This window comes from Xenopus laevis, chromosome 2S (assembly GCF_017654675.1).
Source record: "Xenopus laevis strain J_2021 chromosome 2S, Xenopus_laevis_v10.1, whole genome shotgun sequence".
In the NCBI taxonomy this organism is placed as follows: domain Eukaryota; kingdom Metazoa; phylum Chordata; class Amphibia; order Anura; family Pipidae; genus Xenopus; species Xenopus laevis.
This window is the reverse complement of record NC_054374.1, coordinates 126,138,356-126,148,861: the sequence shown is the minus strand read 5'-3', so window position 1 is coordinate 126,148,861 and position 10,506 is coordinate 126,138,356. Positions and strand designations below refer to the sequence as shown.

At 41.6% G+C, this 10,506-nt stretch overlaps 1 protein-coding gene across 4 annotated transcripts in view; it reads left to right on the top strand.

The window, feature by feature from the left end:
• The first annotated feature begins 1,772 nt into the window (after window positions 1-1,772).
• Window positions 1,773-10,506, top strand: part of esd.S (esterase D S homeolog) — a 31,357-nt gene continuing 22,623 nt past the window's right edge. For 2 of the 4 annotated variants that reach the window (XM_018248349.2, XM_041583181.1), the window contains exons 1-2: window positions 1,773-1,864; window positions 6,015-6,289. The gene's annotated coding sequence lies outside the window, so the exon portion shown is untranslated. 4 annotated transcript variants of the gene reach the window in all.

Sequence of the window (10,506 nt, the reverse complement as noted above, 5' to 3'; positions counted from 1 at the left end):
CAGTCGCCATCTTCTCCCACGCGCGTCTTCTTCCTGCTCTGACCGGCGTCTTCTGGCGCATGCGCAGTAGGAACAGGTACCGGTACGGCTCTACTGCGCATGCGCCGAATGTCACGAAGTGAAATCGGAAAACTTCGTGACATTCGGCGCATGCGCAGTAGAGCCGTACCGGTACCTGTTCCTACTGCGCATGCGCCAGAAGACGCCGGTCAGAGCAGGAAGAAGACGTGCGTGGGAGAAGATGGCGACTGCGAACTCCGTGGACAGGACCTGCGCAGAGGGGTGAGTAAAAAGTTAGGGGCATTTGCCCAAGGGGACAGGTAGGCCAGGGGGGAGGGGGGGCAGCACAGGGGAGGGGGGGAGGGGTTTAGCGCCCTGGGAGTTTCCTTCTCCTTTAAGTCGTTTGCACATGGATAAGAAACTGGCTACAGGATCGGGTACAGAGGGTTTGTTGTTAATGGTAAATTCTCTACTTGGAGTAAGGTTCTTAGTGGGGTCCATCAGGGCTTGTTATTGGGCCTACTGTTATTTAACTTGTTCATTAATGACTTAGGGGAGGGTATTGTAAGTAATGTATCAGTGTTTGCAGATGACACAAAACTATCCAGACAATTAATTACATCCAGGATGTGGCATCCTTGCAACATGATCTTGGCAAACTGGCAATCTGGGCAGTTAAGTGGCAAATGAGATTCAATGTTGATAAATGTGAAGTCATGCACCTGGGATGTAAAAATATCCAAGCCACTTATACCCTTAATGGGACTGCACTAGGCAAATCCATTATGGAAAAGGACCTTGGAGTCCTTGTAGATGATAAACTTGGCTGTAGCAAGCAATGCCAGTCGGCAGCATCAAGGGCAAATAAGGTCTTGAGCTGTATTAAAAGGGGAATAGAATCACGGGAGGAGGGGGTCATTCTTCCACTGTATAGAGCACTTGTAAGGCCCCATCTAGAATATGCCGTACAGTTTTGGTCTCCATCACTCAAACAGGACATTATTGTATTAGAGAGGGTGCAGAGAAGGGCAACTAAGCTGGTAAAAGGTATGGAAAATCTTAGCTATGAGGAAAGACTGGCCAACAGGTGCTTAAAGGAGAAGGAAACCCCCAGGGCGCTAAACCCCTCCCCCCTCCCCTGTGCTGCCCCCCCTCCCTCCTCCCCCTGTACAACTGATTCAGGGAGAGAATTCCACATCTTCACAGCTCTCACTGTAAAAAACCCCTTCCGAATATTTAGACAGAACCTTCTTTCTTCTAATCTTCCTTAAAGGAGAAGGAAACCGGTACGGCTCAACTGCGCATGCGCCGAATGTCACGAAGTTTTCCGATTTCACTTCGTGACATTCGGCGCATGCGCAGTAGAGCCGTACCGGTTTCCTTCTCCTTTAAGGAAGATTAGAAGAAAGAAGGTTCTGTCTAAATATTCGGAAGGGGTTTTTTACAGTGAGAGCTGTGAAGATGTGGAATTCCCTCCCTGAATCAGTTGTACAGGCTGATACATTAGATAGCTTTAAGAAGGGGTTGGATGGCTTTTTATATCAAGTGAGGGAATACAGGGTTATGGGAAATAGCTTGTAGTATAAGTTGATCCAGGGAATGATCCAATTGCCATCTTGGAGACAGGAAGGAATTTTCATATAGAAACATATAAACAGACAAAAAGTTATTGCCTTTGGAATGACACGAAGTAGACGAGTCAGGGGATTCTCCTCAGAAAGTAACATGTGTAATTGTCTCCTCCTGGCCTGAAGAGGTCAGTAGAGAGTAGATTCGGCTCTCAATTAACTCGACTGACTGTTCGCAAGGAGCTCTGGGCAGTTCTGGGAAAGTGTGGAGCTGATTTGCAGCAGCAGCAAGTGAGGTAAGTAATGACACAAGAAGCAAGCAGGGACTCGTGTTATCAGGATAGTACGCTGTGGCACCAAATAGAAGGTCGAGTCCTTTCCTGTATCATATATTAAGGCGCCTAATAAATGGATATCACGGCGCATGTAAAGAGTGCGCGCCAGTTCCCTTTTAACGAGACACTGCACAAATGGACAGACACTATAATGGCATAACCGGCGGACTCACACTTGCTAATGACAGCTTTTGTGACAGTCACAAAGTGAGGAGGGGTGTCAGCACTGAGCAACCAATGGGCTGGCCTAGCCATGTTCTTCGCGCTAAAGATAGCCGTCTGCTGGCCGGACCGTACAGTGTCCCCTAACATTCAGCAATGTACTAATTAATATATCCTCCGCTTTCTGTCAGCGAGCAGGGAGAGCTATATTCAAATCCCCCCACAGCTCACATTTATTAGTCCATTCCCATCTCAGAATGCCCCACCCCCAATTGCCTCATAGACGTCCAGAGGGCGGGCTAATCATTAGCAGCCAATAGAGGGTTGCAGATGTCTCCTTTCAGCCAATCGTGTCTAATTAAGTTCCCGGGAAATAGAGTCTGTATATTAGCTTAAAAACTTTTTTTTTTCACACGTAGAAAGTATTATTTTCTATTTGTGTTATGTTATTTCCTTTGTGCTATGAAATCACACAGTGATGGGCCCAAATGAATAGCAGACTCTGGCATTTGCTAGAATGTACACATTGCCAGTGCTGGCTATTTGTCTCTTGGAAAACCAAGTTTGATATCTGAATCTGAGGAGAAAGCCACTGCACTGAAGGGAATAGAGGGCAAGTGTGATAGCTGAAAGGAGCATAAATGAGACATAATGGCTGACAGTTGAAGGCAGGGTTTCCTCCTTTTCTGGAAAAAAATACCGGCATTTCTATTTATCTTTTTTCCCCATGAATAACATAAGAACAACTGTAACATAGTAACATAGTAAGTAAGGTTGATAAAAGACACATCCATCGAGTTCAACCTTTTTTTTTTTTTTTTTTTTTTATTAACTACCTATCCAGAGGAAGGCAAAAAACACATCTGAAGCCTCACCAATTTGCCTTAGGGGGGAAAAATAACTGGTTGGCAGCATATATGTGTAATGGAGCACCTAAATAAGTAAATCACCCCAATATATTATAACTACCCTCAACATTCCTATGTAAACAAACAGGAACAGTGGGAGTTTTGCAACAAATGGAGTCCAAGGTTTACTGCACTATAGTGACATTTCACTTACCGGTATAATAGTTAATATGTAACCCGTACTTTGCTGCTTTCCCTTATTCACATGACACAGCATATGTGTCCAAACTTTCGGCTCGCAGGGCCACATTGGAAAAAGAAAAATTGTCTGGGGTCACACATGAAATACACAAACACGTTTGATTTGTAAAAGTAAAGGAAATACATAGATAAGAACTACAATGCCAGTTGGATAACCAGATGGAGCTATACACTGGAATATGGGACACCTGGATATTAAATAGACTTATTATTACTAACTGGAGGTCCCCCCTCCTCCTATATCCTTTGCGACATGACATTTCCTCGGGAACCAAGCTGGGCCGCATTCATATGCATCCTGGGCCACATGTGGCTCTCGGGGTGCAGTTTGGACACCCCTGATTTAAAGTGTATATAACATACCTAACCAACTACCATGTTACTTGTATGTGCTATCTGATTAGGAACAACCAGTTTTAAAGTATTTCAAAGTCCCCTACCATTGTAATAAAACCTCACATCGAAAGTATATGTTCACTTTTTTGTATGGTTATTGTAAATTGTATATACATACTGTTGTTTTCTTTTCCTGGGCTTAACACCATAATGGACATGCATGGGATAACCCCATGCCTTGTGGAAGGACAGAAAATTAAAAGCTATTTAAGAATTTCCTATCTATACCTTCCTTTCTGTTCGTTTTAACTCTGGCTAAAATCAAGAAAAGGTGGGATCTTTGCCCAATGCCATGTTTCAGTTCAGGAAAAAAAAATCTGGAATTTTTCAATTTCCTGGTCCTTCCACATAACACTGAGGATGCCTTGTCTAAACTAGCCCTATTGAAGATTAACTTGACTACCTTTCTTTTGAAAACCATCCATCCATTTCATTTTCCAAATTTGCAATGACTTTAAAGTTGTCAATTTCATCTGGAAATAATATATTTGTCCTTTTCTGTTCTCTGGGTCAGACTCCTGAGTCAGCTGACTTGCAACGCTGTTGATGAGAAACTGAATTACTCACACTGGTGAGAATGGATAAGAAAATAATCAAGAATAATTCAGTCTTAAGGTGACCATACCCTGGAAGATTAAAGCTGCCGATAGTAGTCCTTTAGACCGATTGGGCAGCTTATCTGCCTATGTGTGGGGGCCTCACGATGGGTCCTCCCGATCAATATTAGGCCAAAAATCGTCCAGATATTGATCAGGCAAGTTGGATTTTTTTTCTGCGATTCAGGACCGCATCGGCTAGTTGATGCAGGTTGCCAAACTAGAGGATCTAATAGTATATGGCCACCTTAAGTTTTGAGGGGTTAAAGGCTAAATTGTGCTCTTCAGTGGAGCTGAGTATGTGTTTTGATCAAAATTTTCTTGTGATTTGTAATACAATTCAGTAAGACAATTATGCTAGCATTAGTGCAGCCACTATTGTTTGTGAAATCTCAGCAAGATGATCAATTCTTTATAGCTGTAAAGTGAGCCCCATTATTGAGCTGGTGTATTTTCCCTCTTAATTACTGCAACTTGGCCAATTAGTAGCAGAATGAAATATAAAAAAAGTAGACAAATCCAAAACAAGCAAACCACAGTGTAAAAACATATTTTATGTTAATGAAAATGGTTAAGAAAACAAAATTACTTTTATATTATGTACTGGTTCTGTTTAAAAGAATGTAGCGCTCCCACAGTTTGAATTTGTGAAACTTTGAAAGCCCTATATTATTTTTGGCCAGCTCAGTGTTTTTGCTTCTTTTCCCCTGGAATCATTTTAGAGTAGTCAGTTGTGGCTACAGCAGCCTATCAATATGAGCACTCGAGTTTGTAAAGGTGGCCATACACGGGCAGATAAAGCTGCCGATATGGGTCGTTTGGACCGATTTGACAGCTTATCTGCCCGTGTATGGGGGCTTCCGACGGGTCATCCCGATCGATATCTGCCCACGATCTCGATCGGGAAGGTTGGATTTTTACCCGACGACCCGTCGGAGCCGCTTGGCGCATCGTAATTCGATCGTTCGGCCATGCGGCCGAACGCTCAAATTACTCCCGATATAGCCACGCAGTTTAGTGGCATATCGGGGAAAGATCCGCTCGTTTGGCGATGTCGCCAAACGAGCGGATCTTTAAGTCTATGGCCACCTTTAGCACTTTTTCCTAAGTTGCAACAAATATTTTGTCAGATTTCTAAACATCTTGTACTCATTCATAAAAATGCATATAGTTTGCCATTTCGGATCTTCTTGTATCAAATAGCATTATAAATTGGTCTGATAGCATATTTTCATTTGTTAACATGCAGGGGGTTATGTATCAAAATCTGAATTTATCTGATTTTTTAAAATGAAAAAGACCAAACTAGAATCCACGTTTCGCTTGATTTTTTTCGGATTTTTCCCAAAAGTATTTTTTTTAGATTTTTGCCCGAAATAGTCAGATTTTCGGTCTACCGTATATACTCGTGTATAAGCCGACCCGTGTATAAGCCGAGGTACCTAATTTTACCAACAAAAACTGGGAAAAATTATTGACTCGTGTATAAGCCTAGGGTGAAAAATGCAGCAGCTTGCAAAAGCAGGTCCATCACCATCTGCATTGCTGCTTTTCCACCTTAAAGGAGAACGAAAGGTTAATAAACATGCTGTCTTTAATGAAAGGCTTTCTAGGTTATAACTTACTGCACCCAGTGAATCCAGGCTGTCTCTTCTCTTTTCATGTCTTCTGGTAGGGTGACGTCACTAAAATTATTTGGCTTCCCTCCCTGCTGCCTCGGGCACAGAAGGATCGTGTTTCACAGATTCTGAAGCTTCTGCGCATTCTTCTAATTATAATAAGCCCTTCCCTTGTATCACTCGCGTCCCTCAAATCGATTTACATTTTCTCCTGCTTTACCCTGTCTAGCCCGCCCACCATCGGATTTGATGCATTTGATTTCTATGACACTGGCTGCCGGCTACCAGAGAGGGGAGGGAGCTGCTGCTGTTGCTACTGTTGCACTCCTGTGCCAGCACCTTACATAGAGCCCTACTTCCCTTCTCCTTCCAGCGCGGTTCCCACTTCCATAGCTGTGGATCTGTTTAAGATCAGGAGCGCTGAGGCACTACAAGAGGCACGCGCATCAGTGAGCTGCCGGTCGGAAGCGCCGCAGCAGGGAGGAGGCACGCGCATCCAAATAGGTAATATTTTTTAAATGACCCGCGTATAAGCCGAGGCAGCGTTTTTCAGCTTATTTTGGGTGCTGAAAAACTCGGCTTATACGTGAGTATATACGGTAATTCCAGTGCAGACAACAGAAACTTCTAAATAGGATAGGAACCCTCTCTGATTGACTCATATACAACCTCGGCAGGTCTGAGATGCCGCATTTTCGGATTCAGACTTTTTGCATCCACTGGAGTATAATAAATCTCGAAAAATTCAAGTTTTTTTTTTCCCACTAAAAATTTGGATTTATAGTAAAAAAAAACTGTTGCCATGGAGACTTTAATAAATAACCCCTGCAGTGTTTGACATTACACTGGAGTTGCACATAATTCTACTTATAGAATATATGGATGTTATAAACTAACAACATTATAATAATATGACTTGCCTAAGTAAAAGTTAATGATTATCATATGAAAAGTCATAGTGGCATGTCATATGTAATTGCACTCTTAGGGCTCTTACTGACGAGCGTTTTTACCTGCGCTCCCCTGCGTTCCGTTTTTCTGCGTTCAGCCGCAGGGGAGCGCAGGTAAAAACGCTCTTCAGTAAGAGCCCTTAGAGGCATTTTCCCCAAATGTGTACTTTTCTTCTAACATATTGAGACAGCTGAGATATAATAAACATTCCCTATACTCCACCATTGCACAGAAAAGAATCCTTCTATGTGTCAATTATATGTCAGGGTGGAGCGTGGGAACGTGTCGGTAAAGTTTACAGATGTGATAAAATTGCTTTCATAAAAAGATAGTCTTTGTTATATTTCTCTCAGATCACGTATGCAATGGATTTATAGCCTAAAAGTAGTATTTTACTAGATCAGGTTAGCAACGATGTAGCAACACCCATTTTGGTGTATTTCTGAAATGTTTTAGGTGTACTTAGGAGTGTCAATCAAGAAACATTTATATGCAACCAGTGTAGCATTGTTCAAGGTGGGCCAGACATGCCTTTTGATTCATGAGTGAATTATTATTATTTATTTGGCTATAGCTCCGTCAGACTGTTCACCAGATTACTATGCAAAAAGTGCAGGCTTTATCCCTTGTTCCGTTTTAGAGATTATTAGGGTTTACTTTTAATTGATTCTTCTAAGGTGGACTGATTCATAGTGCTTCACATGAGCTATATTCTATCAAACTGGTGGAAACAAAGAACAGATTATATCAAGTAATACATTTTAACCCTTTCCCTGCCAGCCGTTTTGTCCTAGATGCGAACATCTACTGCCAAGCAGTTTTTAGATATTTTGCACTCTTTCACTTTAAGGGCCTTTCCTGGGGTGGTCTTTTAGTTAACCCAGGAAAACAATATATTGTTTTTTTCAGGACAACCTGAACTTTCACAATATGCAAGAATTTTGGTGTAATTCTACTTCTCTAAAAAAATATTGGATTCTAAGTGTCAAATAAAATGAAAAAAATCATGTTGCACGAAGAACAATCACATATATCAGAAACATCATTCATTTTATGTACGAGAACACAGCTGATTTAGAAAGGTCTATGTCTCCTGAACGCGACAATACCAAATATATATAGTTTTATGGAGATTTCTCACTTGTATAGCTCAAAATCTACAAGCAGTACACAACCAAATTTCCAAAGCAACACTCCCCAAACGGCATACTTTTGATTTCAAGGCCAAACATTCCACTAACAGTAGGTTTACCCAAGAAAACTACCCATTACTAGAAAGAACAGATTCTGGTGAATCAAAAATGGGTAGAAATATCTTTGTACTCCAAACCACCAAGTTGCAATTGTTTCCTAAAGTTATAGTGTTTTATAGAAATTGGTGAATTTTTTGAAAAATGACCTCAAAGCTTCCACTCTACAGCAACATATCTCCCACACATCATTAGGTATCAATGTAAAACACCCCAAATATAAAATCCTGGGTCCACTGAACAGTTTGATGCCCAATATGAATAGATGTACCCAAGCACGTGGCATAGGAGGCCCCAAAAGGAAGACCCCCCGTTTGTTCTGTAATTTCAGATACTGCAAAATCAACACATTTACATTGTTTTGGGGGGCGGCAAAGGTAGAAAACCGTACGTTCACCCCAGAAAACCATATATTTTCGGAAAGTACACATTCCCCTGAATCTAAATTGGGTATGCATGTATTTGTACTCCAAAGTACCAAGCCGCAAATCATTCCTAAATTTGGTGATTTAGGTGACATTTCCAAAAATCACCTCAAAATATCTACTCTGCAGCATCGTATTACCCACATACTTTTAGGTATCAAGACAAATCACCCCAAATATGAAAGCCTAGGGTCCTCTGAACAGTTTGATGCCCAATATGTATAGGTGTACCCAAGCATGTGGCATATAGGGGCCCTAAAAGGAAGACCCCCATATAGTCTGACATTTCAGGTACTGCAAAATCAACACATTTACATTGTTTTGGGGGGGCAAAAGTAGAAAACAGTAAGTTCACCCCAGAAAAGCATATATTTTCGGAAAGTACACATTCCCACGAATTCAAATTGGGTATGCATGTCTTTCTACGCCAAAGTACCAAGCCGCAAATCATTCCTAAATTTGGTGATTTTGGTGACATTTCCAAAAATCACCTCAAAATATCTACCCTGCAGCATCGTATTACCCACATACTTTTAGGTATCAAGAGAAATCACCCCAAATATGAAAGCCTAGGGTCCTCTGAACAGTTTGATGCCCAATATGTATAGGTGTACCCAAGCACGTGGCATACAGGGGCCCCAAAAGGAAGACCCCCATATAGTCTGTCATTTCAGGTACTGCAAAATCAACACATTTACATCGTTAGGGGGGGGCAAAAGTAGAAAACAGTAAGTTCACCCCAGAAAACCATATATTTTCGGAAAGTACACATTCCAACGAATCCAAATTGGGTATGCATGTCTTTCTACGCCAAAGTACCAAGCCGCAAACCATTCCTAAATTTGGTGCTTTAGGTGACATTTCCAAAAATCACCTCAAAATATCTACCCTGCAGCATCGTATTACCCACATACTTTTAGGTATCAAGACAAATCACCCCAAATATGAAAGCCTAGGGTCCTCTGAACAATTTGATGCCCGATATGTATAGGTGTACCCAAGCACGTGGCATACAGGGGCCCCAAAAGGAAGACCCCCATATAGTCTGTCATTTCAGGTACTGCAAAATCAACACATTTACATCGATTTGGGGGGGGCAAAAGTAGAAAACAGTAAGTTCACCCCAGAAAACCATATATTTTCGGAAAGTACACATTCCAACGAATCCAAATTGGGTATGCATGTCTTTCTACGCCAAAGTACCAAGCCGCAAATCATTCCTAAATTTGGTGATTTAGGTGACATTTCCAAAAATCACCTCAAAATATATACCCTGCAGCATCGTATTACACACATACTTTTAGGTATCAAGACAAATCACCCCAAATATGAAAGCCTAGGGTCCTCTGAACAGTTTGATGCCCAATATGTATAGGTGTACCCAAGCATGTGGCATATAGGGGCCCTAAAATGAAGACCCCCATATAGTCTGTCATTTCAGGTACTGCAAAATCAACACATTTACATCGATTTGGGGGGGGGGCAAAAGTAGAAAACAGTAAGTTCACCCCAGAAAACCATATATTTTCGGAAAGTACACATTCCAACGAATCCAAATTGGGTATGCATGTCTTTCTACGCCAAAGTACCAAGCCGCAAACCATTCCTAAATTTGGTGCTTTAGGTGACATTTCCAAAAATCACCTCAAAATATCTACCCTGCAGCATCGTATTACCCACATACTTTTAGGTATCAAGACAAATCACCCCAAATATGAAAGCCTAGGGTCCTCTGAACAGTTTGATGCCCGATATGTATAGGTGTACCCAAGCACGTGGCATACAGGGGCCCCAAAAGGAAGACCCCCATATAGTCTGTCATTTCAGGTACTGCAAAATCAACACATTTACATCGATTTGGGGGGGGCAAAAGTAGAAAACAGTAAGTTCACCCCAGAAAACCATATATTTTCGGAAAGTACACATTCCAACGAATCCAAATTGGGTATGCATGTCTTTCTACGCCAAAGTACCAAGCCGCAAATCATTCCTAAATTTGGTGATTTAGGTGACATTTCCAAAAATCACCTCAAAATATCTACCCTGCAGCATCGTATTACACACATACTTTTAGGTATCAAGACAAATCACCCCA